The following is a 9,650-nucleotide window of genomic DNA, read 5'->3' on the forward strand; positions in this document are numbered from 1 at the left end:
ATTAATTGTAAATCACACAATTGCTATCACATCCATCCACTACTAAACGCATAAGTAAAACATATTTATATTTACACTTATAGCTCCAACTCTGAAAAAATGCGAGACCCATTGCATTGCAAATGCTTGTTCTTTCTTAATGTTGTGCAGCATTGGGAAAGCCTATATGTCTAAAAGGTGAGACTTCTTGACTTTGCTAATGTGTGTTTATTATGGTTGTAAACCTCCTGTTCCTTGTGTAGATCTGGTCAGAGCCTCTGATCTCTGGAGTTACACTATGTGAAAGATGCTCAGATTATTGTCTGGGTCCTATCACGGGCTCTTATAGTATAAAGGACTCCCTTGCAGCAATTGATTATATTTCCCGCTGTTATTGTGATGCTCTTTGTTGTGTGGTCCATTCACTGGAAAAGGCTCTGTTAAACCTGACCGCCTTAGGGTGGTCTTTCCCCAACTTTTTACCTGCCTCCCTCCATTTTCTGTGCTAGTTTTTGTTGGCCTTAGGACGCTGCACCTGTTACCACCGCTAATCAGTGCTAACATGTTTGTGCTCTCTCCCTTAAACATCGTAACATGGGCTCATACTCAGTTGGCATATTTAATTTGCTTATGTCCCTAATAAAGTGCATTACATGTGCCCAGGGCCTGCTAATTATTGCTACTAGTGGGCTGCAGCACTGACCGTGCCACCCACATATGCAGCCTGAAATCATGTCTCAGGCCTGGCACTGCAGTGCCTGTGTGTGAAGTTTACTGCCACACCAACTTGACATTTAAAGCTACTTGCCAAGCCAAAAATTCCCTTTTTACATATGTCTCCCCTAAGGAAGGCCCTTGGTAACCCAAAGGGCAGGACGTTATACTATGTTTTACATGTCCTGGTTGCGACAAAAAGCTAAATTACTTTTTCACTGCTGTAAGTCCTACTCCTCTCTTTGGCTAGAACTGGGAATTCCTCAGAATACCTTTAAGCTGTAATTCCTGATTGGAAAGGAGTAGTCTTTTCATGTTTTATATCTTTGCAATGGTAATGAGAAATCCTCTTTACTGGTAAAGTCGGATTTAACATTACTATTTTAGAAAAGCTACTTTTCTCTGCTTGTGTAGTGTAGTTCCTATCATCCCAATAGGCTCTGCGCATTGGAATAATACCTTCAATAGTATAGGCCTAGACCAGACGTTAACTAGGTCTACTACTGTCGATATTAGACTTAAAGTTTTGGGTTTGCCAGCTTAGCTCAGAGTTCACTAGAAACTTTCTCGAATGTTCAGGAAAGAATTAACTCCCCTGATTAGACAAGAAGGGATTTAGTTTCTGACAACCATAGAACATGACAACTTTGCTCTCCCCTAATCAAGAGTATATCTCGAGAGTCGTGTGAACAAAAGGCAATTTATTTTACTCAGTCAGTACGTGCATTCTTAGTCTCATCAGATTGTAGAGAAAAGGAAGAGACGGGCGTGTTCAATAAAAGATGTTATTTATTGATCAGTCTCTTTTCTCATACAAGAGAAATGGATCGATATTATTGCAATACTTATAGTTAAGTAAAGTGCATACATTAAAAGCAGAAGTATAAAATAATACTGTAAACGTTTGCTGCTTCACCCTTTATGTTGGCTAATAGTATAGCCGAGACCTGCTTGAAGTCTTTCAGTAATTTCATACCAAGAGTTAAAGCGGGTTCTGGACCATATTCGTCTTGAATTTGTTTTAGCACATCTGGTATTACCGAGATGGATGGAACACCGTGCGTTTTTGTGTAGATGGAAGCAAAGACTGTACCCCAAGTGTCACAGTCCTCAATGTGTGGTGCGATTCCCATTGGAAGACAGATAGTCAGAATCCTGTGTTTTTCTAACGTGGTGGTGTCTGGAAACACCGCCTCTATTTGGGTGATTTTTTGCGCTAGCCAGAATGGTATTTGTTCCCGTTTAGCCGGTACTTTACCTAGGCAGGACAGTATGTTCTGTGGTGTAATTTTAGTTGTGTTCCCCTGGTGAGGGGTCAGCTGTGGAATTTTAATTGCTGGTTGAATTGTTGAAGTCCGCATCACATACTGGACTAATTGTCTATGTATTTTTATTAATTGTTTTAGCTGTGTTAAAAGCTCTGCTGCAGACATCCCGTCGATGTCTGGATGTGGTGTGTATCCGGCTAGGACCGGCCACGTTGCTCCTGGTCTACCTAAGGGACCGAGCCTGGTGATGTGATTATTATGTTTTAGGGCGCCATCAAATAAGAGCAAATCCTCTTGAAATTTGAGTGGTACTTCCACCTCCTCGAAAGGAGTGTACATTTCAGGAGGTTCCTCTATCTTGTAATAGTGGAAGTACTTTGTTACAGCATTTGCTGCTGGAAAATGTATCCATGAATAGTATACCTCTGTCTGCCGATATTCGTGTGCCTCAATTACGAATATGACTGTGCCACCTCTAGGTGTCAGTCCATTTTCTATTAGTTTTAAGGTTATAGATTTCCTTTTGATGACCGGGATGAGTATTATATCCGGGTCTGCGTCTTGCATAGTAGCATCCGCTGCTGCGAGTTCAGTTGCTATTCTAACTGCCTCTCTTTCATCTTCACTGTCCATTTTACCGACAGGAAGGTTATTTAGTTTGTTTGCAGATCAGGTTTCTTATGGAAACAAAGATTAGATGCACAATATTTTGGAACAGTGTATCCTTCAACGTTGACTATACCAAGAACAATACATAGGAGTTCCCTCCTGCGAGGTTTTGGAGGATATTACCTTTCACCCACTCCAGACGTCTTTGGAGTATTATGGGAAAAAAGGGGTCTGAGTGAGAAAGCACGACTGAGTTACTCTAAATGTCTTACGTTAGTTTTATCGCCCTTTCCAAACGCGTTGGGCGCCATGTAGTGTAGTTCCTATCATCCCAATAGGCTCTGCGCATTGGAATAATACCTTCAATAGTATAGGCCTAGACCAGACGTTAACTAGGTCTACTACTGTCGATATTAGACTTAAAGTTTTGGGTTTGCCAGCTTAGCTCAGAGTTCACTAGAAACTTTCTCGAATGTTCAGGAAAGATTTAACTCCCCTGATTAGACAAGAAGGGATTTAGTTTCTGACAACCATAGAACATGACAACTTTGCTCTCCCCTAATCAAGAGTATATCTCGAGAGTCGTGTGAACAAAAGGCAATTTATTTTACTCAGTCAGTACGTGCATTCTTAGTCTCATCAGATTGTAGAGAAAAGGAAGAGACGGGCGTGTTCAATAAAAGATGTTATTTATTGATCAGTCTCTTTTCTCATACAAGAGAAATGGATCGATATTATTGCAATACTTATAGTTAAGTAAAGTGCATACATTAAAAGCAGAAGTATAAAATAATACTGTAAAAACATTGATATGGTTTCTAAGCCATATGAAGGTTTAAAATGAATAAAATATATTACATACATATATACATTTGACTAAACGTACTCAACTGGTGTTTCTAAATACGCCTACCCCGTGTACCTGACCTAAGTCTAATGCGTGGGCGGGAATAGAAAGTTACAGTTTAAGTTAAGTTTGTTTTGCCAAGTGACTGACTAAAGAATTCTCTGTGAGGGGTTATTCAGTTCTGTACCTGGAAGTTAGGATGAATGAGGGATGGTATCTCTCTCTCTTGTCTCGATATTCCAGGCTGCCTGCGAGGGCTACCCGGAAGCGCCGGTGCTGGATTTCTCGGCAGGAGAAAGCAGCGCGTCTCGTTCTCAGCGCGTCAGGAAGGCGGGGCTGCGCCAGCGGGGTCTGCTCTGCTCTGGGCTTCGGCAAGTATGGCTGCTCCGTCTCGTCACCACCGCGTGTGTTTGCATAGCGCAATATCGGTAATATTTATACCTTTAAGGTGCCGAGATTGACGTAAGGATGGACATAGATACGTCAATAAGGATGTCATACAACTTGGTCGTTAGCACATTCTTTTGCTGAAGTTCTCGGTGAAATCAAAACAATGGCCGCAGGGTTTTTCCCAGGTTGTCATAGGTTTGATTTGTTATGAGAACTCCGTATGCCTTATCAGGGGCTGGAGGAATATCGCTTGTCTAATTAGATCGCAAGCGTTATGACCTAATCAGATAACACGTTCCTGTGCAGTAGTGTGGCTTCGTCAGATAACGGTATCTGCATCATGGGGGTTTGCTGCCTCATGGGCTGACTGCTAGTTAACTTGTTGGTTTGTTAACCAGAATAGGGTCAGGAATAGGGGGATCGATTCAGAACCTATAGGAATACATCACACCCACTCCACGCTAACTATGGACATATTTACTAATCTAGGCATAGTAAAACATAGTACAACATACTATAGGGTATTGTGTATACCTTACCACCCCAAAATACATAAATGCATTTTGAAATTTTTCAAATATACGGAAAAAAGCAGTCACATGTATTGTATGCACTCAAGCTGTAGAATAATGCTAAAGTAATTACGCATTTGTATACATTATTGCTATTTGGTATATGAGAATTTACACATGAAATGGCTCTTAATACAGAAAAAAGGTTCGAGACCATTCCATCACAGAATAAAATATTTATGAACATACCAGCGGGCAGCTAATATCTATAAGCTATCTAAAAATAGAAATCTTAGTTCTTTAAGAATAGTTTCTTACTTTAAGCAGAAGATAAGTGTCCCGAAAAAATATGCAAAAATATTTTGGGGCTGCTGAAAAAAATCGCTGTCCGTGAACTGGAGGGAAAACTGTTCATGGTATTCTGTTATTAAAGTTGAAGGCCAAATTCAGGGTGTCGGGAACGCCATGTGCGAGCTTGCTCAAAAGTCTCTATTTCTGCTCTGGTGAGAACATCATATCATTTAGGCTTTCGAAAAAGCTGTCAACAGCTTCCTGGGAAAGTTCCACTAACTCGGAAAAAGGTGTAACCATGCATTCGTGCGCATGATTGTCTCCATTGACGTTCTGATTTGGATTGCTGACAGAAGGTCGTACCTGATCGATGCTGCTTTCATCTTGAACTTCACTACCCCTTAATCGTAGTGGTGAAGCTTCCACGAATGCCGTCATCAGGATTGGTAGCCTTTGAGGGCAGCACAAAGCATGAGCCTTTGTTGGACTCAACAATGTTTCTGCATCCATTGGCGCATCCGATTGTAGCGTCAGACAGGTGTCTAACACGCATTCTTCTCCGCATAGCAGGCACCTTAATACAGGTAAAACACATCGTTGCCACATAGGTCGAAATGATAGAAACCAAGTCATGTTCAGGTCTCTAAGCCGGGATAGTCCCAGGATTTTTGATATCCGGTCCCGGTATCCAATGGCTAGGATTGTTTCTTCCCTTGTCGCAGGTGTTTTGTCTTTGACTGGTTTGCCATAACGAAAAATTAGGACTAGGAATAGGATTCCTGCAATCAGTCCTAAAATGAGGGGAAGTCCGCCAAAAATCGAATGGACGAAGTCTGGAAAAATACCCAGTATGGCTTTGAATGGTGTTAATGCCATCGAAAATACTGTCTTAAATACCTTTGAGACCCCAGTGGTATCAGAAATATTCAAGATTTCGTTTAGGATTTCTGCGAAATGTATGGGGGAATTAGTTGATAACAAAGAATGTATCTCTGCAGTCGTCCTTGCGACTTGTAGATCATACGTTTCCTTTGATGACGTGAGTCTGGTAGGCGTCTGAAGAAGCACTGTTTTCATTCTGCTTAAAGTATCTATTCGAATAGAAGTAATTTTCAATTTGGGCCATGCCCTTGCCTCCCTGTCTGGAAAGGAGCTGGGGAACAATGAGTGTCCACAGCACTTGACCTTCGCAGTCGTAGTTACGAGATAAGGAGTCCCGGGCATGAGACTACAGCATCTGCGGTCTACAATTAGAATGTAACTCCCATTATAGAGTCTTTGAAAGAATGGTTCTATCTCTGTTGCAGGTGCGCCTAGCTGGTGACATGAAAGGTTATTTGAGTTCCCTTCACACGCTCCATGCAAACTAATTCCATTACACAGAAGTGTGCCGCTTAGTGACATCGCACAATTATTGCCACTAAGAAACACTTTCTGTCCTTTATTACTGACACATGCATGTGAATAGGGCAGGTTCCATGTTGTTTTAATGTACCCTTTTCCCAATTTCTCGTACATGCCAGCTTGTATATATTTTTGGCAGTATTGAAACCTGAAGGTTGAAATTGGAATATTAATTATCCCGTGTATTATCCATTCACTGACAGGTCGTTCTGACATTGTCACTGGTAATCTCTCAAGTTTCTCAATGCTCAGGATTGTATAATCAGCACCCTTTTGTGCCATACTGATTTGTCTATCAGTAAGGTTAAAGATTTGGAATAGTGACGTTGTGTTGATTAAACGCCAAGGCACATAGCCTGAACGCAGATTTTGTAACGTCCAGCCAAGCTGTACAATAGAACGCAATTGAGACTGACCGTGTTGTAACAACAGTAAGTCCTGCGATAATATGTCGATTGCTGAAGACACAATGCTGTCCAAAGAAAAAATTCTGGAGGACAGAGTCATTAACCCATTGTCCACTACAGAAAGTGATTTTTCCAAATTAATACGGTCAATTTCCCGTATTCTCTCTGCTGTTTCAATTTGAGTAACCTTCCAGGCCTCATTGTATGCTGCATATACAGAGGCTGCTATGAAACGCTTTTGACGCTGTTTGCGTGGTCCCATAATGAAATCAAGCAAGTCAGCACCATCAGTAAGTAAAGTTAGGTGTTGCTTAATTTCTGCCAGTGTGGAAGTTTGCAGCCATTGAAGGCATAATTTGCCCACACTGTAGGTGGTTATTATCCCTGGGTGATGTCTTTGGGGATATCTAGGGTCTGGCCTGGTCATTTTTAACCCCTGTGATTTGTTCAGGAATCTGTCTTGACAGTTATTAGTATCTGTGGGCCAGATCAACCACTGTTTCCAATCAGGATGTGTTCTGTTTTGGTTTAATACATAATTTACGTCTATCTCTTCATCTGTAGATCTATTGCTGTACATTGTTGGTTTTGGAATAGACGGTTTATTTAAGTCTTTGATTTTGGCTAGGCCAAGACAGGTAGTTTGTTGAACAGTGTCATTTAAAAATATAATTTGTTCTGGGATCATGCAGGCTCTAAACAAAGATTCTATACCCTGTACTTGCCATTCTTTTGTACCCCAAACACTTTTCAATTCAACATTTTTGTCCCAATAATCAAAACCAAAAGTATTCATTTGTTCGAAAAATGAGTCTGAATATATCAATTTTGTGTTTGTTATCATGGTCTTTGTCCCTGTCTTATTTGACAATTTGAAATAAAATGTTTCAGCATTACTTGTGTTAAAACCTGAAAAATATGAATATTTGTCGTAAACGGTTCTTGAGCTTCCTTTTGGAGGGGTTGCACAATGTTCCCATTGATTATAATTTAAAACATTTCTAGGTTGTGCAGATTTATGTAAAAAATGGTTACCATAGTGGTTGTAGCAATACATACTATCATAATTTGTAGAACCCTGCAAATAATCATGTTTGGTAAATTTAGCAGACATCACTAAGTCAGACATCATATTATTAATGCTTTCGAAGTCCCAATCATCAGCAAATGAGTTTGGTTTTACAAAGTCACTCAATGAGATCTTAATTTGGTGTGGATATTTCAGGATTTCAACCGGACCATAGATTTTGTAGTCAGTGTTGTCCCATGCTACCCCACCCGGTATAGGATTGGCTGTGAAGTTGACTGAAGAAAGTTCTCTTTTCTCGACGTGTGAAGATGTGTGTGGTTTGAGGATCAAGTTGATTTTCTGACTTGCTGTGTCCATTTTAGCATATTTTCCCTCAATGAAGCGTCCCAAAGTTAGTACCATGATGAGCCAAAGTATGAGGATAAATGCACCAAAACCCACCCAAAATTCAATCCATGGAGAAATCAGATATGTTTCTTTCAGTTGTTTCAAAAGTTCTTTAGCTTTATCTTTAAAGGTTTTTGATGATGGCTGTGTCTTTGATTCACTGAAGCCTTCAGAGGAATCATCGAAGTTTATGAAGTAGCCGGATGCAGTTCTGTCAATTGTTCCAATTGGTTCAGGATTACTGTTTCTTGCATTATCACTTGGTACTTCATTATAGATTGGTGTGTCTCTGCTAAATGTTTTTATTTGGGTTTTCAGAGGTCTAAGTTCCGTTGCATTGTTGCATAGTCCTTGTTGTTCTTCTGTAGGAGTTTCGAATGTGATGAGCCTCTTAGTTAGGACCTCTGTACTGGTAGCAAACCTTGGTGTTCTGCTACTTATTGGGAGTCCACTTGGCCTACTGTTTGTTATCGGCCACATGATTGTGGTTTTACCAGGTCGATGGATACAACTCGGTTCTCCTTTTTACCAGCAAGCGGCGGTAGTACAACTGATCTTGTCCCGTTGACAGACAAGACAGGAACTGCTTTTCTGTAAGAAGGCCCAAATTCCTTCTTTACCGCGATCTTTTCTCTGACTAGATCCCCGACTTTTGGAATCCAGACAGGTCTTGCTGGGACAGGTGGTGGTTCTTCAGTGGTTGTTGGCTGCTGTTTCAACTTTATGTTGCTCAGGTCTTTTCTTGTTTTGTTTAAGTCCTGCAAAATAGCCAAACGGTCTTTGATATCAAAGCTCTTTTCTTTCACCACTGAAGTCTGACTATCAAGGTCAGAGATCAACATCCTAGTTCCAAATAATAATTCGTACGGACTGAATCCCTTCAGAGAATTTCTTGGCAAGTTATTTAGACTACGTTGGACACTTATTAGATGTTTGACCCACCCAGCTCCCGAACCTAATATCCTTTCCGTTATAGATTGCTTTATGCCTTGGTTTTTTCTTTACACCATCCCGTATCCCTCAGGAAGGAAGTGAGAAGATTCCCGCTGTGCTATGCTCATTTGGCCATGTTTCCCCTCAGGCTGGAGGGCTAGAGTGAAAACAATGGTCAAACGTAGCATGCTCTTAGCGTATATGCCATTTAGACTCGCAAATCTCTGTATAACAGTCCAGACGTCAGCCGAGTGCTGGTGATCTACATTATAAGTGGAAACTAGCCTGTATATGTTAATCGCAAGCTTTGCTTTTTACTCTTGATTTTTCCTGGAGTGAAACGACGAGGTGTTACACTGTTTCTCTCCCCACTGCGATTTCTGTTGCAGTTTGGGCAGTTTTTCACAAACATGGTGTGATGCAGGCTCATGCCTGGCCACCAGTACCGTGATTGTAATTCTTCCAGAGAATCTTTTAGTTTGAGGTGTCTGAGACCCTCGCCCATGTGTGCGTCTGCGATTAACAAGTTTCTCCTGTCCATGTTTGGAATAACTCTATCCCCCACTCCAGGGATTTGAGCAAAAGGGACGGAGTTTGCATCGATTATGTATGTATAATTGAGTGGATAGTTGATCGGTAGCGCTGAGCAGTCGCCTTTTGATGACGTTTTCACCGCCAGCACTGTTTCACCGTCAATGTATTTTAATGTACGCTTTTTTCGAACTACGGGAGCCGATTTAGTGGCTGCCGCTGTGGCTGTTTCAGCCAATGAATTCCCTGCAACGTGAACGCCATCACGCTGGTGACTCAGTGAGTGTGTCACGTGAGTCTTTGGTAGTTCTTTTTGTAAAAGAGCTATTTGTTCCCAGAGCAATTTCT

The sequence above is a fragment of the Lissotriton helveticus genome, chromosome 6, assembly GCF_964261635.1.
Source record: "Lissotriton helveticus chromosome 6, aLisHel1.1, whole genome shotgun sequence".
Lineage (NCBI taxonomy): Eukaryota > Metazoa > Chordata > Amphibia > Caudata > Salamandridae > Lissotriton > Lissotriton helveticus.